Below are 27,951 nucleotides of genomic sequence, written 5' to 3'. Positions count from 1 at the left end.
GCTGAATAATGCTTTGTAAATAAATAAATGTACCAAAAACACTTTGTCTCCATGGTGAATAAAACCAGAGGAAGCCACTGGAGACAAACACCAGCACATGGAATCTTACTTGTCACCTGTCTATTCTAACACCCTGCCTCTGGCCTGAGCCATGTACTGAGTGTCTTAGAAAAAGAAACAAGAAAATCTGTTTGAGGTAAGGTTTCAGATATGCCACTCATTGGAAGGTTTTTTGTTGTCTTTTTGTTTGTTTTGTTTTGGGGGGTTTTGTTTGTTTGGTTGGTTTTGGGTTTTTTTGTGGTGATCACAAGATACTAAACTCTAAACTTGAGGTAGTGTTTACACCTGAAAAGTTTGTTAGCATTGACAGCTATGATTCTGGATATTCTGATTATTTATACAAAAACTGTTCAATCCCTTGCTTAATCCTGCTAAATCCTCTGGCCCCAGCAATGCCTTATGGCAACCATTTCCACAGTGAAATCACATCCATAGTCAGGGACTCCAGAGCTTGCAGGCTTGCTGCCATGGAGTTGGTTAACACAGAAGCTCTGCAGGTCTGAGGAGGCTCAGCACTAGCTGGGACTCTGCCTACAGGACACAATGAAATACCAAGAGCAATGCCATTCGATCAGCCCTGCTGGGAAGCAAGGTGCAAAAACCAAGGCAGAGGTTGGCTTTTGGCCCCCATATTAACTCAGAGTAATTTTGCTGTCTGCATCAGATGTCTACATCAGTATAGTCCTGTCCCCATTCCTGGCACTAAGAGCAGAACACAAAGCTCTGTGACATCTCTCAACACTCACGGATGATCCAGGACTTCTGGATTCCAAAATCCTCTTTAGTTAGAACGGTTGGCAAGCAGCCTGTACTTGAGAAATAGAGCTACTGCTGAAGCAGTAAGCTTACAGCTTGGGCTCTAAGGCTTTATTTCAAAGTCCAATCAAAACAGACCAAGAGAAAGGTACTTAATTTTTGACTTGCCATAGAAAATCTAATCTTTTTTTTTTCCTCTCCCTTTATTTTAAATGGAGCCAAGGTTTTAACTTCTTTTCAAGATCCAAAGTTTTGCACCTTTGCCAAACATACATTTGGAGTTCCTGCAGTCATTCCTGTAGGCGCTGCAGGACCAGTGAAAGGTACACATGGCTTGCCCTAAAGAAGTACAACTAGAGACAGGATTTTGTGTGTGGTCCTTGGGATGCTTTCTATCAAAATAGGAGGTGAAAATGGCAAACTAAGGACTGCAGACATGATGTGACACACACAAATGTTTATCCTTATTATGATTTTTTATCACTACAGTCCACTGTTAAGAGACAATTAAAAGCAGCAAGTTGGCTTTGATGTGCCAGTTAGAAACTTGCTGCAGAGAGCCCAATGCAGTGCATAGACACATCTCTGCTGAAAAAAGTCAGAATTGCTTTGCATTTGAATATCCCCAGGTGGACTACTACAGATCCCTATAACCACATGCCAGTACCATTTATGAAAAACCTTACTACCTGGGCAGCTTTTGAGAGGTTCTATATTCTAGGAGTATGGTGGCTGCACTAACATTATTTTAAAAAGTAAACTAAGCATAGATCAACATTGCTTATGATAGCTTAGGAACTGTCAGGCCTCTGCACAATGCCAGAGTCTCACTTGGAATCTACACAGGCTGACTATTAAAAGTAGTCCATGAGCAAATTCATGTTGTAGATGATTCTCTCAATATATTTAAAAAACAAACCAAAACAACAACAACAAAAACCATAACAAAACAAAAACCCTACCTTCATGAAGGAGATAGTCTGTGTAAATTGAAGAGAGAAATAAAAGTAATACTTTTGGCAAATATTACGCGACATGACATATTTAAAAACTCATCCGTGTAATATCTGAGGTGAATCTCCCAGACAGAATTAAGAAACCTTAGACTATGCCAACATAAGTATTTCTGGTGGTTTTGGTGCTCTGCAAGGTCTCAGAGAAAGCTGAAAATTGATAAATCTGGATGAAAATAATTTTTTAAAAAGGAAATAAAACCACTTTGGATAATTTTTGAAAGTTCTGTGACATTTAGACCAATTTCAAGATATCTTGAGAGCACACAGAGAGAAAACTCACAAGCTCTAAATACTTGGATTTGGCTGTCATGGACAAATCCACTGGTTTTCACATCATTATGGGATTCAGATCAAAATCAATCTCCCTTTTGCAAAAATCCTTCACAGGCTTAATCTGGCCAACCAGTGAACTGTGCCCCCTGTATTCAACAAGTACTGGCTTTCTTTCTGTCCTTTTCTCTCATTCTTGCCTTTCTCTCCCACAATTCCCTGCATCTGCTTTGTGATTCACCAATCTACCCACATAAACAAGACTCAGCAGCAACAAAAACCAAGCTCCTACTCCCACAAAGACTTTTTTTTTGCCACCTTATTTTCCCCTTGATTTCTCTCCCCTTCTACAATTCACCATTTGCTTTGGTACCTCTGCTGATGCCCTGACTGCAAAAGGCTTCTCAGACAAAGAAAGTTGAGGCACCTCACTTCCACATTCCTTACCTTACTCAATATAATCACATTTATTCCCATACCAGATGGCATAAGCTATCCAATTTATCCCTGGAGTGATGGTGGATACTACGTGAGGGATGATTTACAAAATAAAATGTATCATCCAGGTTTAATATTAGGATTGGAAAAAAAAACCCAAACAAAAACCAAATGCCAAAACCCACTAAAAAGTCCAAAAAAGCATGATGCTAAGACTAGAGACTGCTAAGGTGGGAAAAAGTGCAATTATAAAATATATAGATTTTAGTGCTTCCCAGAAGCAGCATGGCAATATCTTCTCCCATTGACAAAACATCACCTACAGCAACATTTCTGTATGGGAATAGTAAACCCTTGGTGACTCTGCTTCAGAAAGAGCATTAGACTTTAAATCCTCCCTGAGCACATTTATGTTTAGCAGTTTAACAGAGTCCTGGAACAACACAATGAGGACTAGATGCATATCTACACATATATAGCTTGCAAATAACTTATAATATAAACTTTATTGATTTTGGAAGAGAAAGCCAGGTATTTCACATATTTCCAAATTTAAAACATTCCATGCAAAGGTATGTTTATGACAGCACTAGGGGAATTAGATATATTTATATGTGAGTTGGCAGATTTTTACTCAAAGGAAGACCTGCAACAACATCACCTCTGTAGCCACCTGGAGAATGGAAAAAACACCATACAGGCAAAAAGCTGCAACCTTTCATTGGGCTGCTTACAGAGGGAAGCCAGTAGACAGTAACTCTAGGTGCACGTTCATCACATATCAGATATTTGCGTCAGATGGGGAAGAAGAACATCTCTTCAAAAGATGCCAGACATAATAGGCAGTGTTAAAATTCCTATCCATGCCTACTTAGATCCATACCCTAAAGAAATTCAGCAGAAAAATTGCCTTTAATGGAGTTATTATTCTGGTAACAAAGAGTAAGAGGAGTGCCAAAACACAGGTTGCAGCAAAGGACACTGTCTTCTTTTTCTTGCTCCATGCAGTGTTACTCACTTTCTCTGCCTACTTGTAAATACAACAGCTGAAAAATCAGACCATTCAATGGCCCATTCTCCCTTCTGATTTCACCTTTTTATGGCATGCTGTTCTGACCTTTCAATGTAAAACCTTGTCCAGTTTGTGCCACAACTCAAAGATCCTGTCCTTCTGACCACACTTCTCGAAATAAATTCTCAGCCTCATGGAGGTAAAACTTTTAATTGGATCATCTGTACTATTATATGACTTATATGTACATGCAAACCTTTTCAAGTAAGCATAATAGAATATAAATATTCAATAAGTTTAACCATAAGTGTTATTTTGTTGCAAGGAAGCACATATTGATCAAGTACTAATTATCACAAGCCTGAAAAGGATCTTCCATACCTGTTCAACTTCTCAAGAAGGAAAAAATAAGTCTGTGGTTAAGTACAGCTATGCCATGAGTTTGGTCTATCCAAAATATCTTTTCATCATATCAAAGTTGTCACACTACTCTGTGCATATATATTTACTAAAGAGAAAGAAGAAACTAACATTAGGAAGCAGCAGCCCTGTGAAAAAAAACAAGGAAGAACAGCACTTAGTTAAGGAATTAAAACAGCAGTCAGTCCCAGAGCAAGAAAGATAGATGACATTTTGTCCTGTAGGGAAAGTGGAAATAAGAGGAAAACAAATGCACCTGGTAAATGAGACACTGGGCACAGGAGTTCATTCAAGTCCACAACTGACAAAGGAACTCCATATGAGGCACTTGGCTACTATCCATAGTCAAGCCATAGCAAACTTCAGGGAGCCTCAAGGAAGCATCCCTGTACTACCCTAACCTAGGGCATGGTAAAATCCAGGGTCCTTAGAGAACATTGTGTCCTGCATAATTTCAAGTGTGGTGTTGTCATACATAATCATCCGGTTTTTAAAGTCTAGGAACAACAAAGAGATTGTTCCTTACAAAGTGAAGCTTCATCAACAGACACAACCTGAGAATAGAGAAGCAGTTCTCTTTCCATTCCCTATATTACTCTTTCCTGCTTTGTTTTACTCCCTCTCCATCTTCTGCCTAGGGATCATCCCACAGCCCAAACTCAACAGGCTCTGTAGATTAATGAAAACAGCCCAGAAGTAACTCAGAAATTTCCTTAAACATTTGAGGTAAGGCATCAAGAAAAGAAAAATCCCTTTTGTCCTTTGCATCTCTCCAAGAAAAGCAGATCATCATTAACTACCAAACACCATGCAAGCTTTTAGCCAAAAATAGGTTGATTGATATATTATGTGTTGGCTCATCTTATCTGAGCCTCATGAAACAAACTCCTTGCTGGTTTATTTTTTCCACTATTGGAATTATTTATATTATTTGCCTTCTTAAGGAAAAAAGCTAGTACAAATACAAACAACCCAGATACACTCCCTTAAACCACCAACAAATCATTAACTGAGCACCAAGTTAATAGCTTAAGAATATAAAGTATAATATATTGTAACAGCAGTGATAGAAAGAAAAAGATTTAAAGGGCATGGAACTATTAAAACTGGTTTTGAGAGAGCTCAAAGTGAAATCAACCAGAAAATGATCATTCCACAACTATAAATACAAGTACTAAAACTAAAACAAAGTCTCTAGCTTAGTGAAAAAAAATCCATAAATTTAAAAAAAAAAAAGCTACCCCCTAAACCATTTTAGGGGAAAGTATTTAATGCAGCTATAAAATAAGGACTCTGTTTTCTTTATATTAAGTGTAGCTTTGATTGAGTTTGTGGAATTAAACACTAATGTTATTGTAAGTAAAACACAAGGAGCTGGAATTTGTGTTTGGCATATAATGAAGTGAGTCACAAAGCTGAAGAATGTGATATGCCTTTATATGGCTTAGTTAGGGTTACTTTTGATGCACTGCAAAATAGAAGCATTCTTTATGCAAAGATACAAAAGTCTTTGCAGATACACATATAAAGCTCACAATCTAATACCCTGTGTATATGCCCTGTGACCTGTAAGTACAGATTAACATGTGTAACTTATTTGGGGTTTGGATGGACACATTTGATGTTCTCAATTAGTTTTTACCAGACTGAAGGAATACATCATCTTAGTTTTTTGGTTTTTACAGCTATTTTGGGTGTTATTTTAGGTGACCTACTGCAATTGATCATGCCTATAAAATAAACTGGCAATCATAAAGCCGAGTTTTGCCGTCTCCAGCAACTTCAGTCAACAGTGTTACAGTCTTTGATGTTCTGGTTAAAGGTCCAGCTCCCAAAAGTTAGCAGTTATGTGAGATCTAAAATTTCTCTATAAAACTAACAGTGGTGTAAAAACACCCCAAAAAAACCAGAACACAAATGAAAACACAAAGAAACAAAGAAACAAACAACACAAAATTCAAAACAACACAATCACTTCAAATCATGACCAAACTGGCACCTTGGAGCTCAAAAATGAGAAGATACTTTAAAGGAAAATATACAGCTGCTTTATCACTTGATAATTTGCTTTAGTGTCTTGCATCACACAACATAAACCCTCTGGAGAATTAGAGTAAGACTGTCAAAATACTTGTCTGCACTGTGGTGCCACCAGTCCCAAGACATTAAATAACTTCACCTAGAGACCTCACCCTGCACAATTTCCATCTCTCTTCTCCCCCTCAAAGTCTGACTTCTTCTGACTTTGGTTTCTGTCAAAGTCAACAGAGTCCCAGGTCTTTGTAAGCTGAGCCACCAGTTTATACAGATATTGTTAATATAATAGAACAGCAGTAGCATCCAAATTTGAGCTTCCAGAGGCTCTGGGATAGGATTAGATTAAGCTTCAAATATGTAGTGGCTCTAGGTGCATACTAACAGTTCTGTCATTTGTTCAACTAAGGTGGTAAACTGAGACACAAGAGATACTCTGATTTACTCTGTAATTTCAATCCTCTCTGCCTAGACTTCCCTGCTGTATGTCCTATCATGAACCAATAAAGTAGACAGGATTTGACTACTTTAGATTCCTTCGTAAGGAATTTATGCAACAGAAAACTAGTGGTAGCAGATTTCAGACTTAATGAAAAAAAATTTCAAAAAGGCAATAAAGCATATTTACTGGTGTCCAACAGTCTAAACATGTCTATTAGGCAGTGGCAAGTAGAGGAAAGTTCTCTAAATTATGAAACAGCCAGAAAGCTACTGCAATGCACCCACATTGCAATTAATGTAGCTAAATGTCCAATTCTGGACTCACTGTCGGCTGGATGCTTGAAAAGCCAAACATAAAATGGCTGGGTTTAAAATAAGGACAGCATTCACTCTCAGCTGCATCAACATGACAGTGAAGACTGCAAAGAGAGAAAAGCCAAGAATCATTAAGTAGCAAAGATGAAAGGAGACCTGCAAGAGTAAACAAGCATCTTTGGTTTGTATGGAAATGGAATATTTCTTATGGAGACAACTTTGAACTTGATACAAATAGCGGACAAGCTGTAATGGCTCAGAAGAGCCCTAGCCAATCCAGCATACAATTGTACTGTAGCTGCTCCATATACCATTCTGAAATCTGCATTCCTTCTCCTTGCTATCTATCCAATAGCACTTGACTTTTCTGCAGGGAGAATCTAGTCTGCACCTGTTGTTACTAATTATAATTTCAAATATAAAATGAAAACGACAAGGATATATTGGTAGAAAGCCTACTGTGAAGATTTAATACCTAGTGTAGGCATATTTGTGCAAACTGACATCACTAGTACTTCACTGCATGTTTGGTCACACTGTATGTGGGCCTTTATGAATCTAAGTGATCCTGGAATGACTCTGTGAAATCAAATTGGTTACCCACAGGTTTCTAGAGGAGATTATACTTAAGTGGTTTCTCTTTTTGGTTTAAGGATATACAAGTGATGATATTATCACTGCAAGTAATGATGTAGAGTATTCTGTAGGCAAAGAGTATTCCTACCTAGTTCATCAGCATGCCATGGTGAAAGACTGGAACAGAGGCCATTATCACATAAAGATCCGAACCTCTCACTGGGATACACCCAAATAGCCCCATACTGGGAGCTGTAACACTTGGAAAGAGTGATCAGAAAGATCACAGGAGCAGCTTTCTCCTGTGCCTTCACATAAGGACCTGCTTTACAAAAAATCGCTAACAGCACTAATAGAGAATCAAGGACCTGCTGAGTACATTTTAACTGCTCTTCAGTGCTTTGATGCTGAGCACTTCCAGCAGACAAAAGGAGGAAGTATGCTGATAAGATGAATACATCTCACTACCCTCTGCACATAACCAAGTGGCATAAAATAACTCAGAAAAGTAAAAAAGGAGAACCAAATTCCCTTTGGCTGAGAGGTCTGGCACATATGATCTGAACTCAATTGCAACAGCAATTAGTTCCCATGCAGAGGTTAGAAGAGAACTCTGGATATCATCTTGTCCAAATCCCCACTCAAGCAGGATCACCTAGAGCTAGCTGCTCAGGCCCACATCCAGATTGTTTCTAAATATCTCTAAGGAGAGACCCCCCCCCAGGGCAACCTGTGTGACTGTTCAATCACCCTTTCAGCAATAAAGGTGTTTCCTGGTGTTCAGAGGGAACTTCCTGTGTTTCAGTTTGTGCCCATTGCCTCTGGTCCTGTCACTGGACACCACTGAAGATAGTCTGGCTCTGTCCTCTTCCCTCCCTCGCTTCAGGTGTTTTTGTACTTTGATTGCAATCTCCAAGTCTTCCCTTTTCCAATCTAACAGACATCTCAACAATCTTTCTTAAAGCTGGGTGTAAGCCACATTTCTGCTACCTGTACACATATACCTACTTGGAAATAAACTAGGACCCATTAATATTTCATCCAACAGACATGATCATGACCCATACTAGAACTTTAACTAATCTGTTAGGCTCTTTGCAATTCAGACTGGGTAAGCTACTGGGTTTTACATTTAAATATTCTTACGGGGAATTAATTCATTTGTTAGATTGCTTATGTGCAAAAGTAAATATTGCCACTTCAGCTAGTTCCACTTCCTAAAATTAGAAAAATATAAATACATGTCTTTCACACAAAGTTAGGCTAAAATATCTGTTAGTACATGGTATGGAAGAGGTATCACATGATTAAGTACATACCAAAGAGCTTGACACCCTGGGACCAAACTATCTACCTAAACACCTATGGCAAGATGGAGTTTTCCAAATGAAAATATTTCAGGTAATAGTTGAATCTAATACTTTGTTAGTGGAAGAGAAAAGATAAGTGTACAGCCTTTAAGTTGCCAAGATAATTTTTCAAATATTGGTTTCATGAATCATTGCAAATATCACTACCTGCCTTTGCTCAGAATTGTGCAGGCCTCTGAACCACAGATCTCAACCCCTTGTTTGCTGCTTCATAGCATTCTATAAGTGTCTTCTGTAAGGTTTTAAAAATGCCCCACAACTCTTCTGAAATGGTTTCCAGTTCTTTGAATGAAGTAGACTCAAGCAGAAACCTGAAAAGTGTCTGTATTTGTTGTTTAATTACAGTTTAATTCCAGTAAATTTGAACCAATTTACTTAGAAAGACAATTACAAATGAGTGCTAATTCAATTAGAAACAGGGATTTTTTTTTTTTTTTAGTGTACTCTACAGCACCTTGAAGCAAACTTGAACTTATATAAAAGTGGCCATTCCCAAACTAAACATCCACTATGTGAATTTCAAATTTAAAGCTGATTAGAGTTCAACTAATGCCATGGTCTTATGGAAGCATGGCTTTTCTTCCACTCCTTAAACTAAATATTAGATGAATCTTCTTCATCCTTGAGTCCATAAATTCATTCAAGTTACTACTTGAATTTACAAAAGCACTTAATTTTAACAGATGTGGATTTGCATGTCTCGCTAGGAAAGCGCTGTCTCTTGAGGCAAAGACAAACAGCATGAAAGATGTCCAGAGGAGTCTAACAATGAATTTCTGTGACAATCTACACTCAAGCTCTCTCCACTTTCCAAGCTTAGAAGAAACCTTGGCTCAATAAATCGATCAGACTTGGACTCAGACATTTACACCTCTGGCTCCACCATCGATGGAGCTCTGTCTGAGTATGACCTATTGAACACATGACTTTAAAAGCTGGTCTCACCACACTTAGAGCTATGTGCTATGTAGAAAGCACTAGTGTTTTTCAGGAAGCCCCAGACTTCCTGCAGGAATACCAACCCAAATTCTGCATGAGCAGCTCCTAACTGGGAGGTGAAGGATTAGCTTATACCAGTGCAGCTGATTCCACTCAGGGCTGGTACATCATCTTACTTAGCCACAAGCGCAGAAACACAGAACAGACAAGCATTTCAACACTTCTGGCTAGGGGATCTTGCCCTCAACATACATACTGATGCTTGTACATGGTCTCCTGGCTGTCTATACTCCTGTCCATCTGTTGGGATGGCATGATGCCAGCTAACAAGGTAGCACGCCAGCCTCACTAGCACAAATGTGCCAAATAAAGATAGGTTCTTTTGAATGCACTGCTTTAAGAAGACAGCAAGAGCCATGTTCCCACTAAAGAAAAATAGTGAGAAGCTTCTACATATCCCCAGCATTACTAAAGTTATTTTAGGTTTGATCTCCCTTTTATTTTCAATATTCAAGCACCTTCACAAACACAGAAGTCTTAACAAAATTGTTAAATTCCCAGGCAAAGCAGACAGTATTTTAACAGACTCACTGATAAGACCATTGCATGCCTGCAGGAGGTCCTCTCCCTGCATCTATACACCCCACTAAAATCCTTAGGAAATAACTTTCCCATTTAATCTGCACATTTCTTCACTTTTTCCTTTCTAATTGATTCTACTACTTCATATTTTAAGAGCATCTCTTTTCATTGAACAAAACTATGATTTTTCAAGCATTCATTAGCCTCTCAAATAGAACCAGAGTTCTTACTGTTGGTAAGTATATAGAAAAGCTTTCACATCCAGTAATACTCATTTAACTTCAATTTTAATGTGAGCTTGAAAATTACAAAAACATCACAAGAATCTGTGACATTGTTTTATTCATAAAAGTAGAAACTTCCCTATACACACTAATTTAGGGGTTTGGAGAAATGAAGACTTCCTCCCTTTGGAAGTTTACATGTGCTTGTGAACCATACAGCCTCAGTTCCCCAAGACCAACAAGTCTGAAGAGCCACAATAGACAGGGTTTAAGAAGCCAGACAGTTTGCTAGCTCTAGCCATGACTGAGCACTCTGAAAATACTGGACATTCTCTCCTGGAAAGTTTTACGCCTAAGCTGTGTATTGGCCATATAAAAAGAGTTGGTCAAAATTTGTGTTGGGTGAGGGGAGGGAAAGAAAAGGGATTTAGGTAATAAACATTGTTAAAAAGAAGTAGGGAAATGGAAAAGACAGTGAAGGCCCAAATAAAGCAAACAGAAGCAACGTGAACTGATCCCCCCAGGTTAATATTCAATCCATTGTAAAGATGCTCCAGCAGCCACAGAAAATTACAGAAAAGTTGCTTTTCCTTTAAGAAGCAACACTCAGACAAAGCTACCTGTACACCTCCAAAGGTCTTTCCTCAGCAGTTATTTCTCTGAGCAGTACATTCTGAATTTACTGGTGAGTAAAGATTTAATGAGCGTGGGCACCCTTTGTGCTCATACACAAGTACTGAGTCCATGCTCCCCAGCCACCTCAGAAATGGCACCATGAAGGCACAGAATCAGAGGAAGCTGTGTCTCACAAAGCAATTGACTGACAAACCAAGGGTCTGGCCTGCTTCTGTCTGTATCAAATCCCTGGAAATATAACTTCAACAGGATAGTGGTCATTCACCCTTCTCTGAAGTCATCATAGTAGTAGAGCCTTTTCTTCTCACATCAGTTTAGCCCAGTTATTTAACTGCTCTGTCACTCAGACCCCATTGCTTTTAATACTGGCACACTGCTGGACTGGACCCAGGTTATATGCTTCAGAGACCATGTTATATACTTCATGACTCCAAAACCAAAGAACAAGTTCCACCCCACCCTTTCCTTTCCCCTACAGAGATTCTGCCCTATGAGCAAAAAAATTAGATCTGGCTCTTAGCCTTTAGTGCAGTTTGTCACTAGTACCCCTAAACAAGGATCACAGAAGCATCATTTTTGACAGCAATAGAGTATGTGCGGGCTGGGGGAAACATAGGGCATGGAGACAGGCAGATCTGGGAGAGGTGTGCAATAGCAAACACAGCCAGCATGAAGGTAACCATCTGCTGGGAGGTTATTCTGACACATAAAATACTGAGCAAGCATGAATGAAATACAGCAAACCCCACCCTAGCACCAGACGCAATCAAATCTGACCCTCTTGAAAATTTTATTTGTGTTAATGTTACCTTTTAATAACCTTTCACTGCTCCCTGCAAAGATAACAGGTGTCATTAAAACAGCTGTCACCGTGCCAATCTTCCCTGAGACACCTATTTATCTGGATCTTTCAAGAGAAACATAAATGAAATCAGTCATTCTATATTAGAGGGTTCCCAGGGACACTTAGTTGATTGGCATCTCTTACTAGTGGGCAAGTCACCGCAAGACACTTGTAGAAGACAGCATTTTCCCTGAAGTCTTGATGCTTTAACATCTGACAGGAATGTGTATATACGTATGGATTGATTTTTTTTCCTTTTTTTTTTCTTTTTTCTTTTTTTTTTTGATGAATGATATTCTGTGAAATATCAGAGAGAAAAATGTCAGACATACATTGCATAGCAATCGAGGGCTAATGAAGATCCAGGTATTAAATCAATTAAGAAGTATCAAAAGCTACCTAATCATCAAGGAACAAAATTGGCACCACAATATGTAGTGAGTATGGGAAAGCCTAATTTACTAAACATACCCTGCAGTCACATAATTGCATGTAATTTTACCAGCATAATTAACTAATTTAATTACCACTTCTCAAGTGCATCAATTATTGACATTACAGAGTTTTCAGACAGCAGAATTACTGTGTGGTACATTCAGAGAATGCAAAATGCTTTGTACGCCTATTTTCCAGTCACAGTCAACAACTGAGGGAACACAAGCAGCAAAGGAGAAGGAATTACAAGTGCACCACACAGAGCACAGTTTAGCTGTCGGGTTTAAGAGATGAACTAGACAAAACCATGTTTATGTGGGACTGAAAAGTCATCAGCAAGTAACTGGAGAGACCAAGAAGACAAAATTTAAGCATGGTACTAAAGCAGACAACTAAAGCTACGCAGGAGGGAATAAGCTCTTTGAGACCTACCAGCTACCCTTATCTCTCAGCCAAGGTCTTGATTGTACAGTAATATCTGCAAGGTTGTACAGGTGCACCAAGCTTCAATGGCTTCACTAAAAAGCCATAAGGGTGTTAGGTCTGTCTGTACAAGTCTCAAAGAAGAATCACAGCCCAAAGAAACTCAGACTAGGATGTGATAAGAAATAGTATATGCTTGAAAAAAAAACCAAGATAGGCTGGGGGAAGGTGTGTGTCTCTGTGTGTGAAAATAAGATAAAGTATGGATGCGTTCTTATTAATTAAAATGTAGCTTTGCTATGTGAGATCATTACTCAGACTTGAAGAACTATTGATCCCCCACTTATGTTTAGACACTTTATGTAAATCTTTGCATAAAACCCTTTTGTTTCAGCAATGAACTTTTCTAAGTCAAGAGAGATGTCAGCATCTGCTCCCTATGGAGTCTTAAGAGTCAGTGTCAGTAAAAAATGGGCAGTGTCAGTGAAAATTATGCCCTGTGTCAGTAAATTTGTTAACAGGATGGTTGGAAACCCTGAGACCTGTGGTGTCATTTTCTTCTCCTATTGCCCTCTTGCACTTGACCTTTGCACAGCTGTTTCACAGTATCTGGAGATGGCTGAACTGTGAAATAGTGATTACAGGAAAGAGGGCATTTTAATGAGAAAATACACCCTAGAACAAGAAGACGGCATTCTTTCAAATGCCAACTGAGATCCTTACAGTCTTTTTTGTCTTTCAGATTCAATTAAGAACACTCATGACAATCCCCCCCTTTAAAATCTAATGCCAATATTAAGTTACCCTTTTTAAGGTCATGAAAGCTTACTGGATTCATTGTGATGATTATACCAAGCAAGCAGAGACACCTTATTAACATAAAAGCCAAAATAAATCATCAATATCCAGAAGAACTGAGTGAGGACTCTTGCTCCCACAAGTAGCTCCACAGAGATGGTGCTACAAACCTGTTGCAGTCTGTCCCTGTGAGGGCCTTTCATGGATCTAGCTCAGGAAAGAAACCTATGTTTAAAGCATGTGTTTAAATTTAAGCAATGGCTTAATTTGAGCCACTCACATGAAGTATTTCAGACAAGTACATATTTTACTAGAGATAATCAAACTCCTCTTGTGCATGTGGTAGTAATGAACCTTCCTGTATCCTCCAAAAGCCCAGGAGATTCCTTGAATCTTCTTCAAAGGTTTCTATGCAACAGTAAGACACAACCTAATCCTATCTGGACTCCTCACTCAAAACCACAATGTGAAAAATCAAGACTGAGAAAAAGTATGCGTGATCACAGGCAGCAGAAGGAAAAGAATGGAGAAGGCAGGGGAGCACAAGTTTTTCATGCTTAGAGACATGATGAGTTTTTGTAAACAAACCTGATGAATGATGCCCTTCATGCTGCTTGTTCTGCAGGCTGCTCTTTGTACACTTGCCACGTGGCTGCTATCAGTAAAAGCAATCCCAATAATGACATTGATGTGTGAGGGGTCTGCACATGTGAGACACTGGGTCTAAAACATTATCCATTGGAGTTTTAAGTGGGTGGTGGAACTTAATCAGCCAGCTGAATTAGTGCATATAAAAGAGCATAAACAGACAACAAAAAGTGTGTATGAGTCAGTAGGATCAGGAAGAAAAAAAAGATGAAATATAAAAGTTCTTCTCATACCCTGTCAGCTCTAGCAGGGATTGCCACACTACTCCAGCCTTCAAACATCCTCTCAAGTGACTGCAAAACCTGTAAAAGAGTTGTGGTTTTGCCAAACACCAACAAGAGTTACCCATCTGGGGTGTATGCATGCTACTGTACGTACTTAGCAGTCTGAAAGGCAAATTATTAATAAGGTAAATTATGCATTACACAGACACATGTATTTCAGATTGAAAAGACACGTATTGAGCAAACTACTAAAAATTATCATCCCACACATATGTCATATACCCTGCGAGTGGTGTGGCCTGTCATATATTATTTGTGCAGCAACTAATCTCAGACTCTGTCAACATGGGAAAGTTCAGGGTTGGTCACAAATAAGGCTCTAACATGTTTTCATCACAGTTTGAAAACAGAGCTGCCTACTTTCCTATTTCACAGAAACTAAGGAGTGGAAGTGGAATCAGACATTCATGTTCATCAGTAATGTAACATCTTTCTACCTGAACTGGAGATCAGCCAGATTAATTGGAGAGAATAAGATGCTTTCTAAGTTGTTCTTCCCAAGACTTTACTTGAAAGACTTTTGTCAGCCTATCTTCTCAAACAAATTCATTTGGATGTGACAGAGCCTGGAAGTATGGTGACCTCTCTAGAAGGACCTTACTTCCAGAGGTAATGGAAATCCCTAACTCACACAGATACTATCACCTCCAAGGTATCACCAAGGTTAGATAATCTTCAGCCCTAATTAAAAGTATGGTAATTGGGACAAAACAGTTTTTTCCTCCTCTGCTGCATTCCTATGTTTCCTAGATGCTTCAGCACCACTTCAACATGGAATGCAGCACTGCAGATACAGATGGGTACAAAGCAAGAAGGGCAGCACAACACTGTGAGAGGTACCTGACCAAGACCATCTGTCTCTCCTCATTGGCATTAGTAGGATACTGGTTTTCCCTTGTATGAGGAGGGAAAACAGGTTGAATCTCCTCTATTACCACATATTTGTGAACCAAACTGCAAAAGTTGCCCCAAAGGGTTTCACATCTGGCTGATGTTACAGTACGCCCCTAATTTTTTAACAGAAAATCTGTTGTGAGCTGCTCTGGATCTCTTTTAGCTGGATAGCTGGACTTCGGTGTAATTGCCATGCATTTACCACACCAGGGTTGTTGAGGAAGCAGCAGCCTGCACACCACATTGTCACCAACATACAGTAGAAGTCAAGGAGGGGCAGAACTGAGCCTGACAGCTTTGACAGAGCCCTTCAACCAGCCCAAGCCAACATGAATGTCCCAGCAAGATAAGCCTCAATTATTAGCTAATTCTGTCCATTCACATTGGAGAGATGGAAAGGAAAATCATCAAAGTCAATATAACTCAGTAAATGTAAGGAGAGGGAGAAGTTCTCTGTGTCCCACGGAGTACCTTCATCACATACAACATAACGTTCTGGCCGATGAGAAAGAATAGAAACAGAATTGTGTTCCTTGTGTTCCTTACATACAAGTAAGAAGGGCTCCATCTCATCTGCTACATTTGCACAGCACATGAAACCATTTACCTTTCCACTTGGTGCTCTTCTAGGGTCAGCTTAAAAAGAGCTGAATGCAATTAGGCCTGAATTCACCCAGCAGGAAAAACCAAAATATAAGGGAAAGATGGCAACGATTGGCAAGGGTTTAAGAATACCTTGTATTAGATACCCCAAAAGCCACTATATAATGATTCAAAATAGCATCACAGTGGTTGCAGAAATGCAGCCAGGCTTTCAATGGAAATGAAAGCATCTGCAAATTTTCAAATGCCTATAACAAATGGAAGAAAGAGAAAGGTGAAAATGATAAGTAGAAAACAGAAGTTAGGCATTGTAGAAAATGGAGAAAGGAAACAAAAAGAAATGTCAATATCCAACAGAGCCAAATGACTAGAACAAATAATTTGAAGTTCATTAGGAACAGAAGGACCTTTCACAATCACAGTAATCTATTACTGGATAAAGAAAGTTGCCTTTTGAGCAATAACAGCAAAAAGATAAAAATCAAAAAAAAAAAAAATCCAGATGATCTAATACTGCTAAACAAACCCAAACCAAAATCCCTAAATAAGTCCTGCATGCCAGAGAAAGATCATGGTCCTTCCACTGTCTAGTTAAAATAGAAGAATAAAGCAAGCCTTAGCTTGTAGCATTGTAAATGGGAACTAAAATGGAAGATTTAGTAACTAAATTCAACAAAGGCAAAATATGATTGAAAGGCAAATTAAAGCTTGAAAGATGAAGAAAATAAACCTCAAATAAAACTGAGATTCTTATTTTGAATTTTGCAAGTATCTGACCTGCTGGCTGGTTCACTGCTTAACAAATGCGTCGCCATTCACGTTCCCTGCTCTCATGGACTAGCATGACCCAGGGAGAGATTACAGTGCACATGCTGATTTATACTGGCAGGAAATTTGGCCCTCCGGGTTTTGGGAAGAACTGTGTTTCATTCCTATTTTTGTTCCCTTACAAAGATGAAAGAGAAGAAGAATTCAGAACCTGTTCCAAAGGTGCAGGTGCTCTGCACAGTTCTGCTGGGGGCTGGGCAATATTGGCAGAACCTCCTCACCACTGCTACATCAATACCACACCTTGGCTCATCAACCAGTGGGACCAGCTGCAGGAGAGACAGTTAGGAAGCTTCCTTTTACACTAGTCCAGACATTTCCTTTCCACTACCAATTAACTACCCACAACACAGGAAAGCTTATCAGCAACATCAAAGAATGCATTCCTCAGTAACACACACGGTATGGCAGATAACGTCTCTGGCTGCATCAGATTTTCTAATTAAGCATGTGGGAGTGGGGAAAAGAGCGCGGGGGGTGGGGGGGGGGAAGAACTAAAAAAAAAAAAAACCAAGTATAGCGCACTGTGTGTGTTGTTAGCAGTCACTACTGTGAACTGAAATACAGGTGCCATTAGCAATCTGCTGTCTGCTGAGCTGCACTGCTCTGGGGCCTTGCTTCCCGGTGTGTCTTTTTTGTCTCTGTCTCAGAGAGCAATGAAGAGCAGGCACTGTCAGTGTGGCAAGGTGAAGAAATAGCACAATGATTGTAGATTTCCTTTATATGCCTACCGCCTCACAGTAAAAAAAAGAGAGAATGGATATAGATTTCATTAAAAGACCATGTTGCTTTAAAAAACAAAAGCCAAATGGAAGAAGCAAATAACTAAAATGCAATAGGTTGAATTGCCTATTAAAACAGTTGAACAAATAACTCACTATAAGAATTTATTAGCTTAATTCAGCTTTCCAACCTCTTGTGCTAAAATTCACTTGAAAGTATTCAATTGACTTGAGAGAAAATCTATTTCAACACTCTGCAAGTGCAAGCACAGACAGTTCAATATTTTCTTTTTAAGCTCCATCAGAGTTAATTGAGACTATTTACACTGTTTTTTGTTTCCTGAATGAAAGAACACACATGCACTTTCAGCACAAATAATTGTGCATATAGTTTTAAAAATTGGTGTCTTTATATACTTGTGCTGGTAAAACTTGGCAGCAGGAATATTTGCAGGAAGCAAACACAAAGACTTCTCTACAGATGAAGCAAATTATTTTACAGATTGAACATTCCCAAAAACATTGTCCAGCAGCAGACAGATCATTATGCTGAAGTCTGAACTGTGAAAAATTAATGACAGAAAATATGCAGTGCCCGCCTTGCAAACCTCAAATCAAGTAAATCACCTTAGGTCTTGTGTTTGTAGTAGCTGCATTAATTGTTCAAGATCTGGTTCCTAGATAAACTTCTCTGCATGGAAAACAGGTCTTTGTTTCATTATTAAATCCTAATGTGAACTGATGGTGCTATACAAAATGATCTTCTCTTGAAATTCCAGCTCAGTTGAGTTCAGCTTAGAACTGGCAACCTGCATTATTCTAGTTTAGATACAGGAACCTGTCACATGCTGCTTTTTGTTGCCTTTAAAAAAGAGTTAATATTTGGCTAATATGTTTATCTTTGCATAGCATTACTGTCTATGTGCAGGAAAGAAAGAAACAGCTGTTGCAAGCCTAACCCTTGCTCATTAATCTTTCATCATCTTGGGACTTCCAGCATTGTATTCTGTATTACAGCATCAGCTTTCTATTCAGCAGTGGCATCTGAGAGCAAATTCCTGACTAAACTGCCACTTTCATTTGCCAGGTCCACTTGTACTGAACCCAGACACTGAGAGTCCACACATCCCCTCACCCAGCAAAGGCCAGGCCATGAGGTAGGTGGTATTTCTCCCTTACCAAGGCTTGCAGAATCTGTTTGCTGGCAGTTGATTGTTTCAAGGGGAACAGGAGGCCTCCCAGTGCAATATTCCCTTCTGGTAGCACAAGGAGCAATTTCAGCTCCCTTGTATCAAACTGATGTTCCGAGTTCTGCTCTGACTTAACCACTTAGCAAAAATTCTGAACCTTGAAGTGCCCAGGTTACACCCAGAAACTTTCAGATTCAGCAGCAGAGAACTATCTCCTCCTCCTGTTGCAAAGGTCTCATAGTTGGCTGATTTTCTTCCCAGCCTCCTTTTGGATGTATGCCCAAATCCACAGATGTGCACAGGAGGTAGATGGCACTAGAGGTGCCCTTAAGCACCTCAGCTGTTACTTCACACTGCCTCCCAGGTGTTATTAGCAGAAAACATGCATTGTAGAAACCACAGTAGAATTCTCTTTATACCATTCTTGTTTTAAATCTTTATGAATTCTCAGGAAAGAGAGCCAATGGGTATTAGGGAGTCAGAGCTCTATGGCTTTCTCTCCCACCCTTCCCTCTGCCTCCTCCCCTCCTTCATTGGACTGTATTTTTATAATCATGCAGTAAAAACATGTATTAGTCTTAGAAAGCTGTTTGTAGTGTGTCAACTTTATCTGTTGTAGTAAGGTCACCACTCTGGCCAGTAAACACAGTTGTGCCCATCTGACCGAGCAGCATCATGCACAGCTTGCAGCTTGGCTGTGCCCTCTGCCACCTGTTTTTGGGCACTCGCCACAGGCACCAGACAGAAAAGACTGCCCTTTCTAGCCACACCTATGCTGCAGACAAACTCCATCCAATGCCTCATGGACTGTCTTTAAGCAATTGTGGATGGGTCTGTGCCCAACCCATTACTGTTGCACTGACTTACATAGGAAATAAATATAGTGAGAGCTTTTAATTCCTCACATCATGTTCTTATGCTATGTGGTAATACTGATCAGGTGCCTCACCACCATTACCACATATGCACACACCAGTACGAGTATAGGATGGACCACATTTAAGAGTAGTGCAAGCTAATCAGGACAAGAATTATTCAGTATTTCTTCTTCTTCCAGAAGAAGAAAGCCTGTAGAATTTTTGATCCTTTCATAGTACACTTTACAAATTATTTGTGCAAGCATACATGCAAGACCATATACAACAGCATTGTGTGTTGAGGAATTGCTAATTCATGTAGCACTCATATCAACAAAAAATGAGAAAAAGACTGAACTCATAAAATGGATAACAAGGTCCCATCCAGAAGTTAATATCTGTACTAACTTTTATTTCATTTACTCATGTCCTCCATGCCTTTTTTCCTTTTGGTCATGAGCCTCATGAGAATCAAAGGTCATTCTTAGGTAGCACAGTAAATTCAAACTAATTTTCACACTAAAAAGTGAATAGAAAAAAAGTACCAATATCTTGTTATTATTTGTACAATGTGTGTTACTTCTGTTTACCTCATCTGCCTTTAATAGGTTGCCTTCATACTCCCTTCACAGAGTTACAAATTCTCATGTTAAATGTGGAAACTCCTGACAGCTTGCTCTTTCCTAGGGCAAGATTGCTCAGCTAACAATAACTAAGATACCTTGTGACAAGTGCAGCTAAGAGCCAGCAAAGCTTAGTCAATCTGCATCAGTCTGTCTTGGCACCTTTTTTCCAGTTTCATATCAAAACACTGGATGCCAAAGTGTATTGCAATGATTATAGAAAACTATAAAAAGGGAAATGAATGCAAAAGCAGAAATCATATTAATCAGTTGAAGGAAAATACTTTTCCAACTACAATTGTGGCTGAAACCCATAAATTAGATGACTGGAGTAATAAGACATGTGAAATGGCTTTTAAGTCCACTACCAGCTCCATGCAATAAATTTCAAATGACATCCAGGCTTTTAGTGGAGGGGATGATTTATTGCAGTCTGCAGGAAGAGAGCTTTCATGGATTATCTCTAAAGTGGCAAAACTATTCTGAATTTTTCAAAATTAGTGCAGCTCAATGAATGTCACTGACAAGCAAATCCAAAAGCACTTTAACAGAAAATTGTAAGAAAAATAGCAAATATACTTTAGAACATCCACAGATTTTTCTAAGGGAACTACATCTTCTCTTTTCCTAAGCCAAAAACCCCCAAACCTTACAAGAGTATAACACTTGCTGCATGTGTTGTTCACCTGGGCTTCCTATAAACAGAGGTATTTCACAAGTGAACTTTCTAAGGCTTTTGATGCTGAAAAGCCTTCAAAACAATTTGGCAAATACCACGAGTTTTTTCCTGAACCTTTCTTCTTTGTTTAGCCATTAGGAAATGTGAGTGAAGTACTGACCACAGAAATGCTCTCCCAAGGCAACCCAGAGCCTTAAGGGTTCTGTTTCCTTTGAGCATGCAGAAAAAGACCCATTTCCTCTCTGCTGGTAAATGGAATCAGAGAAAATGTGTCTCCACCGGAATCGTGGAGTACCATAACATCAGTGTACCGGAGCTGCGATGCTCACTGCAGGGGCCCCTGAATTGCACCTGACTTCCAGAGTGTTGCACAGTGTGCTGGTTCTGCCTTCCCTGGGGTGAAGATGGCTGGTAGGAGCCCTGGGATTTTGTCACAACTATATCCCCTGGTACACTCCCACTCAGCACTAAAAGTAATGGTGTCTAAGGAGAGGATGTTACAGGAGACAGCCACAATCCTCTTCAAGAGGCAGAGATGTACCTTGGCTAAAAGCTGTTAGACGCAGTCCCCTAATTTTGATTACTTTGAAGGCTAGTGATAGTAAATAATTCTGGTAATTCTCAATACATGCAACACTGAATTTGCATACCAATGGCAGTTAAAACTAGGGTATGTATGTGTTAAGTAATGGAAACATTACATAAGGAAAACAGCTTACATTTTCCTGACACCTCTCACCCAGACTAGTTCTAAAATATTTTATGAACTAAGCAGAGATCTAATTTCACTGGCATTCAGCATAAAAAGTGAAGATGTATGCTTTATTCAATTTGTTTATATAGAAAATGTACGGTGGTGTGATTTAGTCTCCCAGGAGAGAACACAAGACAACGCACCAAGACTAACAGTTCTGCTTTTACATGACTGTTAATGATGCTTTGGTTTTCATTAGAGTCTTTCCATCTGAAGACTAACTATTAGCTTTTTAAAGCGTGAATTCAGCACTGACCTGTATTAAGAGTAGTATTTCATTGACTCCACAGTACTTACAGGTGTGACATTTCTCCTGCAAATCACCTATCCAAAATCTGATGCTTAGTTTATGGGGATTTCTGGAAGCAATAAGGGATTAATGCAAATATTTTTTAAAATTAAGTCCATCCTAACTTGAGACATAACCTACATTGTAAAACAGCTGGACAAACTTCATTCACAACTTTACTATCCAACTCATTTTCATATACTGGTGGCATTTTTGTGATTTAATTTGGTTTTGTTTGGGGTTTTTGGTTGGTTTGGGGTTTTTTGGCAGGAGGTAGAGTATGAGTAGAACAGAGCATCTTTTCTGAAACTAGTCACAGATATTATCTTAGTTTTCTAGACAGAGAGACTGAATCATAACCCAGTGAAAGTGCTGACTTAAGAGTAGCTGGCAGGCCAATGACAATGCCCAGAACATAACCGCAGTTTTCACTCAAGTGCATTAAATAATCAGATACACTGCAGATAGCACTGATTATAAAGTATGGGGTGTTTTAGAAATTATTATATATATTTTAAAACATATCTCTACCTGTGTTCAAGGAAAGTCAGACATGTACTCTTCTTCATTCTTGGTTTAGGGTATCCAGACACATATTTAAATATAAGTCTTACTCTGCACTCCATGTAAAACAAGCCACACAGATATACTAAAATATTTGAGTGATGACAACTACTCTTCTTCATCAAGTATGGACAAAATTCAGAAGAAGTCTCTTTTGCTGCCATCACACAATAACCATGTAATTTCTCAAATGCTCGCAGTCAAAATGATGGGACCTAGTGCATCAAAAATCAGCTTCTACCTACTTTTTTTGCAGACACAAGATAGAAGACATTTGCTCTGACTAAGCAAGTGTCATTCTGAGCCCAACTGAACATCTAACACAAAATATCTCTTACCGGTTTTTAAGTGTTAAACTGCCTATATTCACAAGAGGAAGAAATGGACTCCATTATCAATGAATGCATAAGCACACTGCTACTGTTCACTTCAATATTTTAATTAAATTACAGGCTTGGTATCCAGCACTTTCCAGATTTTGATCATGTGTATATCCTATATCTTAGGCATTGTAGAGAAACCATGTTTCAAATAGTGGCAAAGTGATGATAAGTGATGGAGAACTTTGCAGTACTGTGGCACAAACAAAAGCTTGTCCTATTTTACGGAAAATAAATGGAGAAAAATAGCTTTGATATTCTTTCCCCATGTCTTTAAAAAAAAGATCTGTATATTTCAAGAAGAAATGGCACAAAGAAAACAAACTTACATCAATTATTTATATATTCACATGGAAATGCATGCAGAAGGCTTTTCTTCTGACCTGTGTATAGAGTTTCATTTGCAGCTATTACTTCTGTAGAATTCTATACCAGTTTAGTCCTCCAAACCAAAATTCCCTACCTATAGACTCATTTTATAGATAGGACCATGTCTAGAGAAGCATTACAGTAAGCAGATAACAAAAGGCTCTAGCCTTACATGTCTAACTCCCTTTCTCATTAGTGGGCAATGTGCCTGCCCAGACAGGAAAATTTATCTCAAAGTCTGTGATAAATCAGTCAGATTTGATCTGCTCTCTGTAAAATACACAGCCAACACTGATTAAATGAGCAGTGGAGTGCTCTTTCAATAGTGCATCAATGCTTTTCAGCACATAGGCATGGACAGAGAGCTTAGAATTATAAATGAAGGAGAATCATGACTTATGCTTTCAGTCATTGGAAAAATTCACCATAAAATATTAATAAAGTGATGTGGCTGCCTTTTCCATTTGTTTTCCACATGTCCATTAACATATTTCTCTGATCATTCATATTATGTGAAAAAATTTGGGGCACAAAGAGTTTTATGCACACTGCTGTGTCATTTTGAAACACTCTGTGACAGAGTTTGGACAGCAGTTCTGTACCATAACACATTTTTAACAAAGTACTTTTCAAAAACACAGTTCTAATCCTCAGCCATTACCTCTCCCTCCTTTATCTCCCTCTACCCTTCCTTTCTCACTAAGGAAAGCAAAAAGTCATCAATAAAGGCTGACCAAATAAGTTTTCTTAATAGACAAATCACAAAAATCAAGAATTGTCCAGTTTAAACCTACAGTAGTGATCCAAGAGAACCACAATTCATACATCTGACAACCCAAACATCAGAAGCAATGCCTTTTCTCTACCAGGAAATCTACAGAGAACTTTACCTACAAGGTTTCTGATAGACCTGATTCAGACAAGCAATTTTCCTAGCTCTCTTCTAGATTCTCTCTCAACCTGCCAGTCTCATCACAGTAATAAGTGATACATTTGGTATAAGCAAGCTCCTGTGAGCCCTCATCAGCATGAGACGTCTCAGTTCAGGAAGCCAAGGAAAGTCCTGCAGCCTCAGCTGCAGTTCGAGGCTCTGAGATTCAGTGGACTCCTCTTTCCTCACATTGTTGAAACTCAAGATCAAAGGGAAAGGAATCAAAGAGGGAAAATTTCAAGCAAATTTGAAAAAGGAATTGAGGAGGGAAAGTGTCAAGCAAATTAGACAGAAAAATTATGCTTTCAGAATTATTTCTAAAGTTGCACGTAACAGATGAGTTCCCACACATAGCAAAAGTGTAGGAAAACCTCACCAAGACAAAGAGGTACACTTGGCATGTTCAGGAAAATGTATCAGGTCGACTGCCAACACAGAGACTTGGTGTGTACTGGGGTAGGAATGGGCTGAGACAATTCATAGATTTCAGAGACATTCCCCTTGTCATCCTGCTTGACACAGATACTCTGAATATCACTTTATCCACAGAGTCCCTTACTTCCATTTTGTAAGTTTCCAAATTTGGTCTTACAGCTCATGCTGCATGAGCACCTGTTCACAAACATCTCAGGTGGAGACACTGCAAGAACAAACCCTTGCCAGAGTTTCAAGAGGCACACAACAAAGAGAAAGGAATATTTGGCACTGGCCAGCCCCTTGGAAACCTGCCTTTAATAAGAGAAACTCTTATGTAAAATAATCTTTCCTACTAAGAAACAGAACATGGAAATCAATCCCAAAATCCAGAGGCAGAGAGGAATTAAATACTGTACTTTAATTTCTCCTTTGCTGAAGCATGGCCCTACATAATTTAAGGATTCTCCTCTGTCAAGGCTCCCGAGACAACTGCAGAAAAGAATCTCAATACCTCAGACTTTTTCCCTTCTTTGAGGTGATTCTCCTTTCACAAGAGGATTGCAGTTGAGTGCTTCCAGAGACTCTCTGTATTAATGGTTCATTCAAAGCACGGAATCCTGTCTCAAGCTCTCAAGATCCTGCCTGTCACTGTATCAATATTGTAAGAAACTCTCTGAAATGCCACCACAGAGGTCCCAGCCACACCTAACCCTCTGTGGACTGTACTCAGACAAACTCTCCTCCTAGAAGAGAGAGATTAGTACAATTTACAGGCTCAATATTGAAGGTTTTATTCCAGAAATAGTCATACAATTCCAAAGGAACAAACTATAGATGACGCTTGTTACTAGTGCTAAAGACAAGCAAAAGTTGGCAAACCAGCCTGAGACAAGAGTTTGGATTGGAATGACTGGCTACTATTCTGAGACTACTCAAAACACAGAGATTTAGCTCCTCAGCAACAAGGGGGAAGCCATGAGAAAGTCAGGAATGTGCAAAAGAAAGGAGAAAAAAAAAAGTAAGTGTAAGGAAAATGAACCATTTTGCAAAGTATGGCTGGAAGAAAAAGTGTGAAATTGAGAGGGAGAAGACTAGAATCAGGCCAAATAAACTAATGTCCTGACACACGGGTCTATTCATTGCAGAATAATCTCTCTGAGGAACTGAAGCAAAACCTCATTACCTGTAATGCTTTTGCTCAGATACCACTGTAATGAGTTCATTAACACTAGAACATCAAAACCTAAACTGAACCAAATGCTTGGTAATGTAATGCAAGAGGAAAACATCACACAGACAGAACAATACTTCCATTTCTATCACTGTAACAAGCCCTGAATGACTGTCTTCATGTCCCAGTTTAGTTTACAATGTTCTGTGAGGAAGGGAAAGAAAAACAGGAGTGTGAAAATGGAAAGAAAAAGGTTTAGGTGGAAGAAAGAAAGAATAACTTTATTTTCCATTTGTAAATTAAAAGGCTTTATTAAACCAAAAATCTTTTGAAGCTAGCCATTGATGTAAACACCAAGTATTACTCAGCAAAGGGAGATTTTGCTTGAGTTTAAGTATCTGATTTCTTACAGAGAATATCCACTTTCCACTGAAAACAAAGGGATGCTCATACATTAATTCCAATGGAAATTTGGATAAGGCCCTTGAATAAACAAGGAATAAACAGTTCTTTTGACAATCCTGAGAAATTGGAGGAAATTATTTTAAAAAACCACACCAAAAAAACCCACAAAAAAACTCAGATTGATTTTATTTCCTTGTCCAACCCTTTGCAGTCCAGCAGAAAAGATGCCAAGTTGCACAAAGTTTTGTTCCAGTCTCCTTATTCCACCTAAAGACTCTTTGACCTCCAAACCCTTAACAAAAAGGATGCATCCCAAAGAAAGAAAATCCTGTAGAGTCATGCATGGCGCTTCACACAATAAAACTCCATGGATACAAATAACACTAAAGGGATAGCAAGCACCTTTACATTCCTATATTTCACTTATGGAGTGATATGTGCCAGAAGATCCTACAAATTGATTATTTCCATGAAGAATGCACAGGCTTAAAGGTAAACCACAATTGATGTGTTGACTCAAACAGCACATTTGAAGAATAGCCTGACAGACACAGCTCTCAATGAAATTAATGAAAATACTATAGAAAGGTTTGGCGTTAAAGGGACCTTGAAAATCACCCAGTTCCATGGGAAGGGACATGGGAAGGGACATCTTCCACTAGACCAGGTTGCTCAGAGCCCCATCCAGCCTGACCTAAACACTTTCAGATATGGGACATCCACAGCTTCCCTGGCACCCTGTTCCAGTGTCTCACCATCCTCATAGTGAAGAGTCTCTTGCTAATATTTAATCTAAACCTACCCTTTTCAGTTTAAAACCATGCTTCTTGATCTGTCACTAAACCTTGGTTAATAATCCCACTCCAACTCTCTTCTGGGCACTTGTAGGAACCAATATTGTAAGGTTGCTCTAAGATCTCCCTGGAAATTTTCCTTCCTCTTTTTTTTTTCTCTTCTCCAGGCTGAACAGGGCCAGCTCCCTCAGTCTGTCCTCACATGAGAGGCGCTCCAGCCCAATCTTCAGAGAAGAAACAGCCTGTTTCAGAGTAATAGACCTGTTCTAATCTAACAGGGCACAGAATCCTCAAGCACACAGCTGAATGGGAAGCAAGACAAAAGTTCAATCCTGACTAAAGATAGACAAAACCATAGTAGTGTTAATATCAGAATACACCTCAGGTGATCCTGCCTTCTGTTTTAGTTCCTGCAACCCACAGTCACCTGCCATCACCTGCTTGTGGCACACACACACAAGCTCTTTCACTATCAGGCAGCTACAATCGTGAATGGTCATCCCCTTAAAGCTGAATGAACACCAGGACAAACACCCACACTACAAAAGCTTCTAGCTATCAAACTGTAAATGTAAAAATTAGAATAAAAGGTAAACTAAAAGGCAAACCATGTAGAAGTAACTGCATGGACTTCCTAAGTCTTTCATAGTCTTAGCTCTCTGAAGTGCTTTGTCCAGATGGAGTATTATGCAAACATACAAGGGAAAAGGGAATGGAGTTTGTCCCAGAGAAGTTTCATTTTAGAGAATTGAAACAAACAGAACACAAGTGACACAGAGAAAGAAGAATCTGGAAGTATGAGGGGAGATTTCAGGACACCAGCAAACTTGCTGACAAGTTGGCTAGCTCAGTTTTAATGTTGTTGTTTCTTTGTTTGATTGGTTTTAGTGGGCATAAACAAAAAGGAAAATATGACGCCATGGATATGTATGTGAAGAATTCTTCCTAAATGGCATAGTG

At 39.1% G+C, this 27,951-nt stretch overlaps 2 long non-coding RNA genes across 2 annotated transcripts in view; one reads left to right on the top strand and one right to left on the bottom strand.

The window, feature by feature from the left end:
* LOC116183231 (uncharacterized) overlaps positions 1–27,951 on the bottom strand; it is a 131,215-nt gene that overhangs the window by 80,821 nt on the left and 22,443 nt on the right. The window lies entirely within an intron of this gene.
* On the top strand, positions 169–27,268 carry LOC144248256 (uncharacterized). The gene is made up of 3 exons (XR_013341643.1): positions 169–196; positions 18,656–18,725; positions 27,159–27,268. It is a non-coding gene; the product is annotated as an uncharacterized LOC144248256 (long non-coding RNA).

This window comes from Lonchura striata, chromosome 1 (assembly GCF_046129695.1).
Source record: "Lonchura striata isolate bLonStr1 chromosome 1, bLonStr1.mat, whole genome shotgun sequence".
Taxonomy (NCBI): domain Eukaryota; kingdom Metazoa; phylum Chordata; class Aves; order Passeriformes; family Estrildidae; genus Lonchura; species Lonchura striata.
The sequence above is the reverse complement of the archived record's forward strand: the minus strand, read 5'-3'. Positions and strand labels throughout refer to the sequence as shown.